Below are 18,134 nucleotides of genomic sequence, written 5' to 3' on the forward strand. Positions count from 1 at the left end.
TTTTCTACAGTGGCTGTACCATTTTACATTCTCACCAATAGTGTAAAAGAGTTCCATTTTCTGAAAAGACAACCTATTGAGTGGGAGAAAATATTTGCAAATGATATGACTGGTAGTGGTCAATATAAAAAAAAATATATAAAGAGCTTATACAACTCAACATTAAAAAACCCCAAATAACCCAACTGAAAAATAGGCAGAAGACATGAATAGATATTTTCCCAAAGAAGGCATACAGATGGCCAAGAGGCACAACAAAAGATGCTCAACATTATTAATCACCAGAGAACTGCAAATTAAAACCACAATGAGATATCACCTCATACCTGTCAGAATGGTATCATCAAAAGACATAAACTACAAATGTTGGTGAGGATGTGAAGAAAAGGGAATCCTTGTACACTGTTGGTGGGAATGTAAATTGGCTACAAATGGAATATAACTTTTAAAAATTGTGAATCACTATTTTGTACACCTGAAAATTATATAATATTGTACATCCTCGAATACTCAATAAATTAAAAAAAAAGAATTCTAATTTCTCCACCTCTTCACCAATATTTATTCTTTTTTTAAAAATAGTAGCCATCCTAATGTATGTGAAGTGGTGTTTTTTTTTGAAGTGGTATTAACTTGCATTTTCCTAGTGATTAGAGATGTTGATCAACTTTGTATGTGCTTATCAGCCATTTAAACATCCTCTTTGGACAAAACGTCTACTCAAATCATTTGCCCATTTTAAAATCAGATGTTTGTTTTTCTGTTGTTGAGTTGTAGGAGTTATATTCTTTGGTCATTAACCCTATATCAGATCTATGATTTCTAAATATTTTCTTCCTTTCTGTGGGTTGCCTTTTCACTCTGTTGATTGTCTCCTTAAATGCACAGAAGTTTTAAATTTTGACATCGTTCAACTTGTCTATTTTTAATTTTGTTGTCTGTCATATCCAAGAAACCATATATAAACCACATCCAACGTCATGGAGCTGTCCTCATATGTTTCATTCTGAGTTTTGTAGTTTTAGCTCTTGCGTTTAGGTCTTTGATCCATTTTGAGTAAATTTTTGTATATGGTGTTAGTAAGGGTCCAACTTTTCATTTGTATGTGGAAATCCAATTTTCCCAGCCTCAGCTGTTGAAAAGGCTGTCCTTTCCCTATTGATTGGTCTTGGCACACTTGTTGAAGATCATTTGACTCTCAATATGAGAAACTTATTTCTGAGTTCTCTTTTCTATTTCTTTGGCTTACGTCTTTATGCTAGCCACATGCTGTTTTGATTCTGGAGCTTTATAGTAAGTTTTGAAATCAGAAAGTGTGAGACCTTCAACTTTGTTCTTCTTTTAAAGATTGTTTGGCTATTCAGGGCCTCTTGAGATTCTATATGAATTTTAGGATGGATTTTTCTCTTTCTGCAAGAAACATCATTGGGATTTTTATACCAAAGAACTTTTTAGCCCAGGATCAGTAATATTTCATGTTGAACTGTTTGTTTTCCTGCCAAGTATCCTCCTCTATTGCCCCAATCTATGTCTTGTGTAAGGACAAATCATAGATAAAAGACTGACTCCAAGTCCAGGATGGGTGCACAACAGAGGGAAGTGAGGAGGGGGCTTGGGAGGTCAGTGGTGCAGGACTCCAGCCAGGGGGACTGGAAAACAAGCCATCTTGAACCCTGGAAACAGTGAGGAGGATGCTAGGCACCCTACCTCCTGTGGGATGGGAGTGGGAAGAGATTTTATTTAGATCGCAAAGTCCAAGGTCAGCCCAGCTGGCACACAGGTCACTGCCTGGGTACTTTGTCCCTGCCTGGCCTTGCCTCATGGGCAGACCAACTCGGGGACCAGGCCAAGGGAGGAAGACCTGGCAGGTGTGGATCAGGGCAAGGGGTGACATGGAGTTGCACACCTGGGTGACTCTGGCTGTGGTCTGGAGAGGGACATCTCAGCCAGGGGCCCTGCCCACCGCCCCTCCCTGGGTAGACACTGCCACCTTCTGGCTCTTTGTCAACCAACTGTCCTGCCCCATCCCAAGAAGAGCTTTGTGTTGACCAAGTAAAAGAGATAGAATGAGGTTTCTTTTACCTGTTTACAATCCTATCTTCCTGGGGCCCCACCCAGGTTGCCTGCATTAGCCTTTTCAGTCTTTTGGTCTCCTTCCACTGACAGCTGAACACAACTCTCACTGCTTCCCTCTCTCCAAAGATAGCTTTACCTGCCTTAATTTTCAGTAGACTGGGGGCAGGGTCTCAGGGTGGACTGGTGTTGAGGATCACTGGTGTCGAGTATCCAGGCCACAAGCACTGTTTGTAGTCTCTCTCCATTGTTTCTTTGTTTAATGGTCGGCTGGTTGTTTTTTCTGGGAATCCCCAGGACCGCCCCAGCTGTTTTTTGTTCCCACTTAAGGCAGGCCTGCTGGGATCCGATTAGTAGTTAACCAGTTCCTCAAGTTTATCAAGGTGCTTTTCTACCTCCCCTTTTCCAGCTTGACTCTCTCATTACCTGAACTGTGAGCAAACATTTTCCTCCTGGCCCAGCAAGAATCACTCTGGCCTGGCCCCAAGCCCATTGTTCGGATGTCTCACACACACTGCTACAACCCAGTCCTCTCTGGCAGCAGACACCACAGGAGAGGAGACCAGCTCTTCCCCACCTGGTCCTCCCGTTCCCAAGACCCAAGCAGGTGGGCTACCACATTGATTGGTTTCTTGCTTTAGATTCCAAGGCATGCAGGGATGTTGTCCTGGCCTTGTCCAGGGAGGCCCTTAATCCCTGCGGATTCCTCTGGGGCGCTGTGGGGGTGGAGAGCCCGAGGCTTCCCGGCCCTGACTGCATCCCCCTGCTGCTCCAGCTCCACAGGCCCCCACTGCCCCCTCCTTCCCTGGCTTGAAGACTCTCTTCCCACTCCAGTCTCCCTCCCCCTTCACCACAGGGCAGACCTGTTTATGAGCCACCTGCAGCAATACGACTCCTTCCTCTCCTCCTGAGTGGCAGGCTTCCCGCTCGAGGCTGGAGCATCTTAGAGGTTCCCATGGACATCAGTCATCTGAAGACCGAGGAGCGGGCATGGCCGCCGCTGTCCCAGCCAGACCGTAGCAGGGTGTTTGCTCAGAGGGCTTCGTTCCCTTCCACCTCAAACATGGCTGTCGGATATGCTGGAAACAAGGGTGCTCACTCCCGGGGTCCTTGGGGGTTGCTCAGGGCACCTTGAGGCTGTCTATATGAAACGGGTTTGACCTGGGATTTCCGAAGCCGTCCAGACCCATGAAGTCCAGCAGTGCAGGTACAGATCAGCCCTTGGTTTCCCAAGTGCTCTGTGGGGTGAACGTGAGTAATGGGCAGGCTCATCAGAGGGAGACTCAGAGGAAATGGGAGGAACCACCACTCTGTCCCCGTGGCGGTCCCCCTGACTGTCAGACCTAGAAGGGCCAAGTCCTGCTGACACACTCCCACCCTCCACTGGCTGTGCTCTTTTTGGAATTTTGTACAAACCATTCTCCACACACCACTGTAACGCTCCTTTTATATTTAGCCTCACTTAAAAGCCTTCAGTGGCCTCCCACAGATCCCAGAATAATGGTGTCTTTACCAGGCCTTCAAGGCGCAGTGTGAACCAGCCCCTGCCCATTCTTCTGAACTCACCACTTAGCCCTCTCCCCAGCTCACCATACTCTGGGTACACTGATCTTCTCCGGGTCCTGGCATTCCAAGCCTGTTTTAGCCTCAGGGCCTTTGCATGTGCTGTTCCTTCTGCTCAGAATGCTCTTCACACAGATGGCCCCCTGGCCAGTTCCTTGTCATTTGGTTTGCAGCTCAGAAGTCAATCTTCCCTGAGGACCCCAGTCTAGAGCAGTCTCCCCCTCCTTTATGCTCTATCTCCTCATCCTATTTTATGTTCCTCTCCACACATATCTCTTTCTGAAGCTTAAGCTTCCAGGTCCCTCACTTGCATAGGCCCCTTCCAAGGGTCTACCTAATTTTGTACTATTTTCTTAAAAAGGATCCCCTGCCCTGGCAACCCAACTGTAAGCTTCAGGCCCCATAGACTCCAAATTCATCTGTACCTAGAGCAAAGGACCAGGCTGTATTTGGTACATCCTGTGCCTGCCTCTGGCAGGAAGACAAACTCAGCATTCCTCCTGCCAGGCTATTTCAACACATCCTTGGCCTTGCTGATCTTTTCAGGTCTGGGTGCCAAGAGGAAGCCTTGCCCAGGAATCCTGGTAACTGCCCTGGTCACTGTACCCTGGATTCAGTGGTGGCGGAGAATGGGATGGGGGATTCCAAACTCCAAGAGCTGCTGTCTGTTTGTGCTTCTCCCTTCTGAGTACCTTGACTTCCCAAGTAGAGATAAACATTCTCCATCAGAAGCTATACCACTCTCAACTACTCAGCAAGGAGGCTGAAGAAACAAGCCTCCTGTAGAAGCTTTCTCTTTGGAGGTACTGGGAGTTGAACCCAGGAACTCATGCATGCTAAGCACACACTCTACCACTGAGCTATAACCTACCCCCCTACCCGGCCCTGTCCTGGTAGAATCTTTAATCTCTTTCTTTTCTAAGCTTTCAGCAAAGCTAATCCTACCGTCTATCACATACTCCACCTGTTACTGCTTGGACAAATATTTAGCACGCAGGTCTTAACTTTCCTGCTGCCTCGCCTTTGGCAGACCCGACTAGTTGATCACAGAACTCTCTCCAGATGGGCCTCCTGTGTAACCACCATTGACTGACCAAAGGGGAAACCTAGTTGCCTCCTAATGAAACTCAGGTCTAAATGACTGAAGAGGTTAAGTCTGGTTCAGAGAAAAAGGGCCATGCTTGTGATGAATTTCTTCATCTACACTCAGTCCCGGGAGGTCAATCCCAAGGACATATTTACTATTTGATCAAGTAAGGCGAGATCTCAGGAGACCGCGGCCCCTTGTGATACATCCCGTGACACGGTGGAAAATTCACTGACCTGGAGCTGGAAGCCCTCCTCTGTTCTGGGCAGAATGACTCACTTCTTCATTCTGCACGTGGAGTTACCACGCATGTTGTTTCAGTCAGCTCGGGCTGCCCTAACAAATTACCAAAGGCTGGTGGTGGCTTAAACAAATAACACTTATTTCTCACAGTTCTGGAGGCTGGGGAATCCAAAAACAAGGCGCTGGCCATTTCCGTGTCTGGTGAGAACCCTCTTCCAGGCTGCAGACGGCTGACCTCTCCTGGTGACCTTGTGTGGTGAGAAGAAATCCAGAAGCACCCTCGCGCCATGCCGTTCTTACTGGGCGGCAGTGGGGAGCTGTCTTTAGTGTTCAGAGAGAGTGTCACCTCCTGCTGGCAAAAGCAGTAAGAAAGTTGATGATGAGTGAGTTTAACGAGCTTCAGGGCTACAGACACACCCGCATTCCCAGAGAAGTCTAAGTCTAAGGCTGCTGGGTGAAGCCACCTGCGAGGACTGTCGCACCTACGTTACTTCCTGCTTCAGCTGGCTCTCTGCAGCCTCCTTCTCCAGTTCTCCCAAACTGCTTGTCACAAAGTCCACCACTCTCCCCAGTGCCCCCGACTGACCATTCACCCCCCTCACTCTCTGCCTCCCACCTGTCAGAGGAAATAGAAGCCACCAGGCAGCAACCATGGCAGCTCCCTCCTCCCCAGGCGAGAAGGCGGAGGCTCTCCTGTCTGCTGTCTGGGGCTTGGACCCCGCACGGGGCTGTGGCCTCCGCCACCTTTACCCTCTTCTCTCACTGGCATTGTCAGCCTTGCCTCTGCCAGCTCCTTTTCCTCAGCTTTTACATTTGGTAAGGATATTTCCAGCTACGAACAATCAACCTAAAACCCAAATTCCCAAAGCCCTCCTTTCGTCTAGGACCTCCCTCCTGCTTCCTTCTTGTGAAAGAGAAGCCTACACTGGTGGACCCACTTTGCTACCTCCCAGCCTTTCCTCAACCCACCGCTGTTGGGTTCCTGCTCTCCTCACCATCCTGCTGAGAAATGGAGGAACGGCCCCTGCCAAGGTCACTGATGGCCTCTGGATTGCTAAATCCAGGGGATACCTCTCAGTGCTCATTTACTTGTCCACTCTGTAGCTCCCCCTCTGTGGTCCATCCCCGGGCAGCTCGCACTTTCTGTGACAGCACTTCTAGTTCTCCTCTTCCTCAGGGTCCATAGGTGCTGATGCCCCCCAGGGTCTCAACCATCCCTCCTCCCCTCCCCTTCTGCATCCTCACAGCCCACGTTCTCTTTGAGCAATCTTTTGGCTTCCACCACCATCTCTGTACTGAGAATATCTAGCGGTAAGCAACATGTTGAAGAATGCAAGATAATCACGTATGAACTGAGGCTACCGTGTGAAGGAAGTCAGTTGAGGGAGAAAGGAAAAATACTGGGTCCTTCCCATATGACTGTGGCGAAATCAGCACAGCACCCTAAGTCCTGGATTTCTCATCCACAGAACTGGGATAAGAATAGTACCTACTTCATAGGGTTGGTATGAGGCTTAAGTGGGATAATTCTAGAGCAAATACACAGTGCACGTAGTTGTCAGCATTATGACTGTCTCTGTTACTTGCTAGGGGTAGAGAAGCAACAGAGAGAAGTGAGGTTAAACTGAGATGGTAGTTTGAATCCAGGTTTTGAAACATATGAGGGCAGGAGACTGATGCGGTCTATTTGCCAAGGGCATTCCTAACCCAGCAGTGCAGATGCCATGGGGCTGAGAGTCCAGGAGCCGGCAGCTCCTTCCCACGCTTGCTGCTCTCCTTCTGGTCATCTGGATGACCTTGTGAGCACCTGATTATCCTTCAGCAAGTGGCTGGCCAAAATGCCCTCCGTGCATGTCCCAGGCATTCCTGAGACAGTCTGTCCTGACGTTGGGGGAGGTGCTGGTGGATCAGAACAGTAAACAGTTTAGAGCCAGGGAAAGAAAAGGTCACCTTTTAGGCTGTGTCCTGGAGGAAGGGACACAGTTACCAGGGGAACGAGCACTGGTTCTTAAGAAGTACATTGAACTTGCCCTTAGCACTTGTCCAGTTGCCAGGTCCTGAATTTAAACATGAATGCTATTTGTTCACAGCACAGGCCCCCATTGAGGACCCTTGGACCAAGTCAGTGGTGGCTGGAGCCAGCTTATACTGGCTCACGAAAGCCAAAGATTAAATTTTCAGGAATTTTGTAAGCCAGTTACTAAACATAGATGCTCTTAAAAATTAAGTGATATAAACTTACAATTAAATAAATCATATTAAAGGACTCAAAACTCATCACTTCCTATTTTACTGTATGTTGCTAGTATTTCTCCTCTTGAGGATATTTACATGTATTGTATCTATCTGGTGGAAATACTATAAGATGCAAATCCTATACAACTCTGTGTTCAGTGATGCTATGTTGATAGTTTGAAATTGGCCACGTGGAAGTATCTACACCACAGAAATCAGCAAATACTATAAATCAACACACACACACACACCCCCTCCATAGAGCTGGTTGTTAAAAACATTTACCAGCACCTCACTGGATAAACTGATGTCTGGAATTTTGTCTTTAGCCACTTCTCATGAGTTTCAGCATTCTCCATCTGTCCCACATAAACAGTGTCAGAGTCCCACTCTAGCCTTTGGAGTTTCCCCACTCCAGTTTTGCAGTGTAATCCCGAATCTTACTGGTCTATCCGCCACCACTGGTGTGAATAATAGTGTCTGTTATTGATCACTTAACACTAATCTCATCCTCCCTCAGCTCACCTTCACAATATCACCATATTAAACTTTTACTCTACCCATTTTATAGAGGATAAAGTAAGCCACAGAGAAGTTAGCAACTCTCCCCCAACGCAACCAGCTAAGACAAGGTGGAATCCTCTTATAATCACTAGCTCTACAGATAGAGAATAATCTGATACTCTAATAAAGGAATGTGACTAAGTGGTTCAATGGCCACTCCTTCATGGCGCCAGCCCTGACTTTGGCTTTCAGCTGCCAAAGGGCATTCACTTTGACATTGTTTTATTGTTCTTAGTCACATCCCATAAAACTGTGGACTCCCAGAATGTCCCAGGTCTTTGGGAGACTTTAATGAATAAGTAAGACTGTTCTATAGTTAACTGATCTACTGTTTCAGTTGATGTAGTGCTTCTAAATCAATCAATTATCTATTAGGAATTGAGATCCAGCTATGGAACCAACTTAGTTCAAGACCTTGGTACCTCTCATGAAAGCTCAAGCCCAGAAACTTTAAATAACTCGTTGAAGTTTACATAGATTGTAAGACATGAAGACAAGATATTAACCAGGCTTGTCTGATTCCAGAGCTCCTTCTCCAGTGAGAGGCATCTGATTACTATGTTAAAAAACAAAATCAACTGATGGGGTGGCAAGGGATAAACTGGGAGTTTGAGATTTGCAGATACTAACTAATATATATGAAATAGATAAACAACAAGTTTATACTGTATAGCACAGGAACTATATTCAATATCTTGTAGTAACTTATGGTGAAAAAGAATATGAAAATGAATATATGTTTGTTCTTATATGACTGAAGCATTGTGCTGTACTCCAGAAATTGACACAACATTGTAAACTGACTATACTTCAATAAAAATATATAGTAAGAAAAAAACCTCAACTGAGTTAATGTAAAGATTTTATTGGCTTTATTCAATGACTCATGAATTGGGCAGCATCCCATCTGGCAAACAGAAAGGAGTTCTGAAAAGCTGTACAAAAGGGAAGATTTTATAGGCAGAAGGAGGCAGGGAAGGAACTTATTCTAGTTAAAAGTGGATTGTTTCAGGCAAGGTCACCTCCCTTTGGGGGGAAGGTGGGGTCTATCATGCATGTTACTGCACTAGTGCTGACCAGGTAATTTCAAATTGGCTGGTTAAAGATCACATTCCTGGGAGAGGCTGAAATTGCCATTAGGTTAGGTATTAAGCCTTGATTTGCTGACGTGGGGTTTAGCAAAAGTGACTCCATTTGGGGACTGTTGTCTCTTTTTAACAACTATCAGGCAGCTCTTTTAAAAAGTCTTGTAGGACATCTAATGGTAGAGAAAAATGCCTGTTAAACTTAAATTTAAAATGGAGGTTGCAAAGTAACTGAATTTTATCAATTCTTGGATACATATGGTTTTCTACATTTTAACATCTGAAATAGGGTGTGTCAAAAATAAATTCCAGAGGAATTATAGATATTGAAGTGAAAGGTAAAACAATGAAGCTTCTAGAAGATACTATAGGAGAATATTTTCTTTTCTTTTTTAATTCCAAGAAATCTGAGATACATCATGTATCAGCATGGGTTAAAGGAAAAGACAAGTTTGTGGAGCAAGTGAAAGCACGTATGTGTCTTCTATTGTTTGTATTCTGAGGGGCAGGTAATTAGGTTTCTTCATTGATTTCCGCTTGGAGGAGGTACCGGGGATTGAAACCAGGACCTCTTCCGTGCTAAGCATGTGCTCTACCAATTGAGCTATACCCTTCCCCCTAGGAGAATATTTTCATAATCTTGGGTTAAGAAAAGATTTATTAAACAGGAAACAAAATATAAACATAAAAGCTTAATAAGTTGGACTAAATTAAAATTAAGAATTTTTGAGTGGGAGAAAATTTTGCAATACATATATCCAAAAAGGGATATATATCATCATTCATTAGAATGTATACAAAGGGGATCTCATACATCAGAATATATACTGAACTCCTATAAATCACAAACTAGCAGACAATCCAATGGAAAAAATAAGCAAAAAACTTGAAACAGGCATTTCACAAAAGAGATTATTCAAATGGACGATAAGTATATGAAAAGGAGCTCAATCTCACTAGTCTCCAGGGAAATGCAATTTATCAGTTTAACGCACTGAGCAATTGCACCACAGAGACCACAGGGAATGCAATTTAAAACCACCATAAAACCCACTATACACCCACAAGAGTGACTAAAACTGAAAAGAATGACAATGCCAACTGTTAGCAAAGATGCAGAGAAACGGAAGCTCTCATACATTGCTGGAAGAATATAAATTAAACACTTGGAAAATTGTCAGGCAGAGTCTGTTAAAGCTGAATGCTTAAGTATGTAGCCTATGACCCGGTAAATCACTCCTAACTATCATCCAACAGAATCTCATACACATGTGCAGTGAAAGACAAGTGCCAGAACATTCACAGAAGCATCATTAACAATGGCCCCAAACTGGAAACAATCCAAATGTCCATGAACAGTAGAATGGATACATAAATTGTGGCAGATTCATAAATTAGAATTTTATATAGCAACAGAATTAATAAAGTACAGCTATTTGCAAAAACATGGATGAATGTCACAGACGCAATGTTGAGAAGACACACAGAGTACATACTGTATGATTCCATTTACAGAAAAGCAAAAATAGGCAAAACCAGCCTATTTTAGTGGAAGTTAGTTTAGCAGTTACTTCTGGGGAAGCTGGGAAACATAGCGCCTAGGAGGTGATTTGAGAGGCGTTTAGGTGGGTATCAGTGATGTTACATTTTCTGATCTGGGTAGTGAATGGGTCAACAATCAATCATAAGTTGTACACTAATAATTTATGTGTTTTCTGTATATGCATATGTATATATTATACTTCAGGGGTTTTTTTTAATGGAGATAAAATTGAACAATTTGAGACAGAGAAAGTTAATTACTCACAGATCTTTGTGGAAAGGTCTGTTCAATGATGCCCTTCAGTTATTAGAAAACTGAACTCAGGAGGTAGGAGTGGAATGTAAGACACCTTGCTGAGCTAGGGAAAGGGCAGACATATTGATAAAGCTATTTAAAAAATATGAAGAGCCTCAGAAAACCCAGTGGAACGAATACACTCTGGAATAATAACATGGAAGATTGGAGAGGAGAAATTGGACAGAAATCATCTAAGTTTCTCATATTCCTAAGAAGGATACAGAAAATGATGAGTTTTAAACTTTGTACAGTCAAGTTAAGAGTTTAATTTTTTTTGGTGGGGGGAGGTACTTTATTGATTGATTGAAGGATTGATTATTTTATTTTTAATGGAGGCACTGGGGATTGGACCCAGGACCTTGTACATGCTAAACATACACTCTTCCACTAAACTAAACCTTCCCTCCCAAAACAGCAATGTTATAAACACTTCCCACCCATCCACTCACAAAAGAACAAGGTACTACTTTAGATTACGGAAAGCTAGTGAGACATGACAACCAAATGCAATGCCTATTCCTTGATTCTGGATCCCAGACCCCATTTCCAAATTTAAAGGAATTATTGGGACATCTTGGGACCATTTAATGTGGATTACATATTACATCGCATTATTGTATAAATGTTGACTTTCTTGTGTGTGACAACGTGGCTCGCATTTTGGTTGAGCTGCTAGTGCTTTCCTCTAGGATAATTCTCCAACTTTTTGGTCTTTGGACCCCCTTACACTCTTAGAGGTTGTGAGGACTCCAAAGAGCTTTTGTTTATGTGGATTATATAAAGCCGTATTTACTGAATTTAAAGTTAAAACAGAAAAATTTAAACATGCTTATATGTTCATTTAAAAATAACTACACTTTCCAAAACAGAAGACTTAATGACAAGGGTTGCTTTGTTTACATTTTTTGCAGCTCTCTTCATATCTGACTTACCAGAAATAGCTGGCTTCTCGCATTTCCTTCAGCATTCAGTCGGTTGCCGTGTGTTGTTATGGTTGCAGTATATGAAGAAAATCCAGCCTCGCATAGATATGTAGGTGGAAAAGGAAAAGGGAGGGGTATTTTAATAGCTTTTTCAGATATTGAGAATATTCTCTTTTTTCCTCCCATTATCAAAGATCATTTAATGTTTAAAGATCAACAATACCAAAAATGTAAAGTGGAGTAGAAGAAAATAATTTTTTACAAGTACAGTTTAATTAAAGCTGTTGACAGCTATTCTCTCCCACAGGAGTTAAGCATGAATTTAAAAAGAATGAGAGATGAGAAAAACAAGTACAGGCAGCACCCTGGGTTAGAAGAGCCTCCAGGAATCTGTGGAACTTGAGATTTCACTGCAGCAGGAAGGGGACCGGACACCAATGTTTTTTTGTTTTCTGTTTTTTTTAAATTAAGGCATTTTAGGGGGAGAGTACAACTCAGTGGTAGAGTGCCTGCTTAGCATGCATGAGGTCCTGGGTTGCATCTCCAGTACCTCCATCAAATAAATAAATAAATAAACCTAATTACTCCTCCTCCCCCAAAAAAGAATAGTTTAGAAAATTAATGAATTAATTAAGGCATTTACTTTATTTTGAACAAGAAAGTGGCAAGTAGAATAAGCAACTGAGAGCGTGCCTTGAATATGTGAGCTCTTCCCCGTCCCACTCTCCGCTCCAAGGGATAATTTTGGGAGAAAGAAGTGTCCTATATCTAGTTAGTTATGTTATCTACTATTATACCACTAGTTTGTTTTCCAACTGCAAGCAATTCAGCAGGACTGAATGTCCTACAGCATAACTCAACCCCGACACTGTCTACCTGGAGACAGCATTAGATCCCACAGGTTAAGGGCTCAGTCCCCCAAGACTGATGCCGATCGCACACCCAGGACAGTCGTGCTTCTGACTCACCAGCGGAAAATTAGGGATTCCCATCCCCACTTCCTTGGGTCCCATGATTTGCTAGAACACCTCACAAAACTCAGGAAATGTTGATTTACATTTACCAATTTATTTTCGTCTATATAAAGGCCACAGATGAGCAGCCAGATGAAGAGATCCACAGAGTGACGTCCAGAAGGGTTCTGAGCATAGTAGCTTCTGTTCCGGTGGAACTGAGATGCTCAGAAAGAATTACCTATGGCTAACAGAAGGCCACTCCTCTCACTCAGGAAATTCCAAGGGTTTTAGGTGCTCTGTGCCAGGAACTGGGGACAAAGACCAAAAATATTTCTATATTACAACTTTCTTATAAGGCAGGCATGGTGTTGACTGATATCTGGCTTAAAGTCTAAAATTCATGTCCAGATAAAGCATCTAAGCAGTTTTGGGGGGGAAGGGGGTAATTAGGTTTATTTACTTATTATTTAATGGAGGTACTGGGGATTGAACCCAGGACCTCTCTGCATGCTAAGCATGCATCCTACCACTGAGCTATACCTTCCTCTCCATCTAAGCAGTTTTATTTCAGGAGATAAAACTTTCATTCAGGTTAATGTTGAACAAATGTCTGATCCACTGATCTTGATTAAATTGGAAAAAATGACTGCAATTTCTTCACATTTCCAGTTGTTTCTATGTAAAAATCAGTTTTCTAGCTCATTTTATTAAAAAATATTCTGATCAAATAATGTTGGAGGAGATGAAGTAGCTTCAAGTCCACAATGTAAAAGCAAAGAGAAAATTTTTCTGCTCAGTTATCATGTTTAGGATCTTTACAAGGAGGATATTAGGTCCCAGGGAGCATCTCTTGCTGTCCCTGCTAAAAATTTCCTGTACTGTCTTCAATCTCCAGTACCTCCTCTAAGAATAAATAAATAAATAAACCTAATTACCTTCCCCCACCCCCCAATTTTTTTTTCGTGTTCTGTCCTTGAGAGTGGAAATGGTCGGCTGACCGGCTGTGTGCGGTCCACACTGGTTCTCCCACAAACATCCACACAGCTGTCACGTAGCTCTTTTCATCCAGCGTGAGGCAGTGACAAACTCCTGCAGGAAGAGTTACCACGTCTCCTTTCTCCACGAAAATCTGAGTCCTCTTTATCTCTTTCATCAAAGTATCCACTGCTTTCCAAGAGGCAGCAAATCTCACACCCAAGTACAAATGCTCCCAGCAAAACATCTGACTCTTTTCTTGGTATTTTGGCAATTTATCTTTGCATATGGTTATTACGTCCACCAAAGAAGTAGTTTCTCTTTACGAATCTTTGCTAATTCTGAATCATTCTCATATTTGTCGGCTTCCAGTAAAGGGCTCCAAGCTGGTGCAGCTGCTCCATGCGGACTGGGCAGCTGGGCTGCAGCCCACGGAGGCCACCGCGGGTCAACCTGGGATTCATCCATGTACCCGGCCTGCACCACGGTCTGGGTCTGGGGGCTGCATCTGGCCGTGGTGGGCACCACAAGTACCAGGGGCTCCTTGATCTGCATATGCTGAACTGGGCCGAGGCTCTGGTGGCCTTCTTTTTAGGGGGTATCCAGGCCGGGACTCCTGCCCAACCTTCGTCTCCCAGTTGCTGAGACTGGGTGAGGCCTGACCCAGGGTATTTTCTTACTATATCAAAATGCACAAGTGATACTTTCTCAAAGGTTAATTGCAATGTGGAATCTGAAACAACATCAACATGCCTTTCCTACTCTGTTACATTCAAACCCCTTGCACTCAAGTCAGTTCTTGAATAGATCTTTTACCTATGGATAATTTTTTAACATCATGCATTAGTCATTTGGAAAATACTGGTTCACTGAGTTAGGCAGATCTTCCAAAAGTTTGACACATTTCATTATACAATATGAAAAAAAAATCCTATTTGGTAATACCATTAATCTCATTAGAAACATCATTAAGAATTGGGAAGCTCTCAAGCTCAAGGAGATTATATACAAGTTTTCTAAAAGTTTAGTTTTCTCTTTGCTGAGGAGGAGGTAATTAGGTTTCTTCATTGATTTCCGCTTGGAGGAGGTACCGGAAAATTTTTTAGTTTTCTCTTGAAAGCTCAAATTTAAAAATCATTGGTGACAAATACTGTCAGTTATTTTCCTTGAAGTGACTGGCTCATTTCATTCATTTTTGAGAAAAAAAATCTGCCAAATGTTCAAGTCTGAATGGCCTATCAGTTGCTCTTTCCGGTAAAAATGGTGTTCTATGAAGACAGCAGCTGCTGCGGCTCACAACTCAAATAAAGCACTCGGGTTCCTTCTGAGAGCTTTTCCAGGAGACTACCGTCTTACCTGCATCTGCAGCACGAGTGCTTTGTATATATTTCCATTTTTATTATATAGGATATTGGAAAGATGTATACTCAAGAATTAATCAAATTATTATTTTCAATGCTTTATTAAGAGGATCTTATTAATATACTTTTTTTTAAATTAAAAAAAAATTTTTTTATGATGGAGAGTGCATGGTGGTGAACAATAAAGTCACTACCAGTACAGTTTGGAGCTTCTGTCATGACTCAGGGTGAGGTGCCAGCAGTTTCCCCCTTGGTGCTTCTGCACCACTTGAGCAAATTTTAACACAGAGAGAAAGGCAAGTGACTTGTTAGTAGTATTATGAAAATGGTTTAGATCTCGTGGTACCCTCCCCACCCCCTTCAAGCCTCCTCCAGGATGGACCACACTTTTAGGTCGCACCTCCACCTAACTTTACATTCAGTAACTTCTGATCTTTCGTCCTCCTGTGTCCCCAGGAACAGCCCAGCCGCCTCCTCCGGAGCACCTGGGGTGGCTGCTTCCAGCCGGAGCCGCAGGCAGGGGGCGTGGCCGGCGGGGGCCTTCACCCCTCTTCACTTACCTCACTTCCTCCTCCCCTCCCCTAGCCCCTTTAACCCTCCGCTTTGCCCGAGAATGGAAAGATTGGGAGACCAAAGCTTCAATTTAAAGGAAGCTGCCAGAGCAAATTGTGCTGGGATATGGGACACTCTGGATGATACCGAATTGCATATAAACTACTGTGTTTAAAATTTAAAAAAAAATCTGTATCTATAGCTATATAAATCTTGATTGTTCTTTTTCTTGTTACAAAATAGATGCTTGATATATAATATTCAAACCCCATAGAATTGTGTAAATTAGAAATTGAGAGTCTCTCATTATCCTCCCTCCCCATACTTTGCTTTCCGTGCCTTTAATTTTTCATATATATGTATGTATATTACGGTGGGATATTTCTCTGCAACTTTCTGTTTTCACTTAGTATATCACAGTACATTTTTCTACATCAGCAAATATAGATCTACCTCATTCTTAATGCAACTGACAAGGGACATTTAGGTCAGTCCTAATTTTTCCCTATTACTAACAGTGCTGCAGTGAACACCTTGCACTTACGTCTCTGCACAACTTGGTGAGTATTTCTATGGTGTCAGTCTCTCAATGTGGAATTGCTGGATGAAAGGTTATGTGCATTTTATAATAGGATGGATGCTACCGAAATGCGCTCCAGCCACATCCGTTGTATTTTGAAATGACCTGTTTGCATCTCCAGTGGACTGAGGTTCTCTCAGGGATAAAATGTGCCCTCTTGTCCAACCCTGGGTCACACCTGTCATATCATAGGAGCTCAATAAACTGGTGTAGAGTGGATGTAAAGGAATAGTATTAACACCACCCTCAGTTTTCTCTTTTGTATGGCAGGCACGATTTTAAGCGTTTTTATCTGCATGAATTTATTTAACCCTAATAACTGCTAGAATAGGTATTGTTATTATCTCCATTTGCAGTTGAAGAAACTGAGGCTCAGAGAAATTCAGTGACTTGCCCAGGCAATGAGACAATCATAACAAAAGACTGCCACAAACTAGGAGAAAACTTTATGCTCTGGGTATCTGTTACCGACGTGGTAATGTTGCCTCTGGTTCTTTTTAATGCCTTTCAATCATTTCCCCTGTTCCAACTTTGGATCTCATGTTTTATTTGGAATTTCGAAGATTAACTTAAGCACTCTGAGAGAAAATTTCATGAAATTAAATACTGTTTTAAAATCTTCCAAATTTGTTTCTGGATCCCATCTGTCCTTGTCCATAGATTCATTTTACAAAGTTAAAATCAGAGGTATATTTTGTATTCTTTCATCAGGAGGAGGGGGTCTGGGGAGTTGTTGACCTTTTGTGATGATTCAGGTGTGAATGAATGCTGTGCATCCCCACCCCTTACCCTCACCCCCAGTGCAGACTTGAGAAGATGGGCTTGCACTTGGCCATCAAGGATGAGTCGGGTCTGACTCTGGGGAGTGGAAAGAATCCACCTGATGCAATTAAAAAAAATTTAAAAAATAATCCACCTGGTAGAAGGAAGGGATAGTGCAACTAACTGCTCAGAGTCAAGGACGACTCAGGGGAATGGCTAAATTTAGGGTTCTTACTGGGAGGGGATAGTAGAAGAGAAGGGTGGTGAGGGAGGTGAAGGCCATACAATGTTATAAGCCGTTCAGATTTTGTTGTGTCAGCTGGTGGAAGGCTACTCCAGTATTGGAGCTGCGGAGTGACTGCTCAGGGCTGTGCTTCAGTGACAGAGTGACGGGGAGGGCAGATGGGAGGGGGAGGGAGCACAGACTACTGGCAGGGAAATCAGTTTAGAGATGACCATAAATAGCTCTGCTATCAACACCTCCCCCACAACCCTCCCCCCTCCCCTTGTCTGATTTCTAATAATGGCATCACCATTCTTCCAGCCCAGGGATGGAGGTCTGAGTCACTCTGACTCCTCCCCCATCCAGCCTGCTGCAATTCCTGCAGATGCCATCTCTCCACCGTCTTGCACTGTGGAGTCTTGCACTTCTTGAGGGTTCTGCCAGGCCCCTGTGTCAGGCCTGTCCCTGGTTCAGGAATCCTGGCCTCCCTTCCCCAGGCCTAATCTCCCACTCCCTGACATCCTCCCACCACGGTTACCAGATGTTACCCTCGCATACAGACATACCAGGAAACTAACGCCCTGGAGTGTCCACGTGGATGAAGTGAAGTCCCTCACTCTAGTCTGCCTGGCCAGCCTCCTCCCACATCTTAGTACCCGTAAGAGCAGGCTTCATGGATATTCCCGCTCTTAGCTCACCAGGGTCTTCCCCATCAGATGATTTTCTCTTTGCCAGATGCCTAATGTGTCATCTAAACTCCTCTTTGGACCCTTTCTTCTTGCACCCGGTTTGTGGTGATTTTTGGCTCCTGAAGGGGAGAGACTGAGTGATAGGCATTTTTGTGCCTCCACAGGGAACTTGCCTATGACCTAGACTCAATAACTAATTGAGGTTTGATTAAAATGTGTAAGGGTGGGAGTTTCCAATTCTCCTGACCCCAAACTGGAAGATTTAAGCACCTTTCCTTTAAACATCAACTTTCTCTGAAGTGCCTTTCAGTGGTTACCACCACCAAGAATTTCAAACAAGTGCAATAAATAGGGGCTCTGGTTCCTCTTATTTCTCCTTAAGAGAGCTATGGACTATGAACCAGGTATATGGGCATGAACCAC

General features: G+C 43.5%; 1 pseudogene; it reads right to left on the reverse strand.

Annotated features, from left to right (window-relative positions):
- Positions 1-12,196: 12,196 nt before the first annotated feature.
- On the reverse strand, positions 12,197-14,112 carry LOC102522103 (annotated as a pseudogene).
- Between the last annotated feature and the right edge of the window lie 4,022 nt (positions 14,113-18,134).

The sequence above is a fragment of the Camelus ferus genome, chromosome 27, assembly GCF_009834535.1.
Source record: "Camelus ferus isolate YT-003-E chromosome 27, BCGSAC_Cfer_1.0, whole genome shotgun sequence".
Lineage (NCBI taxonomy): Eukaryota > Metazoa > Chordata > Mammalia > Artiodactyla > Camelidae > Camelus > Camelus ferus.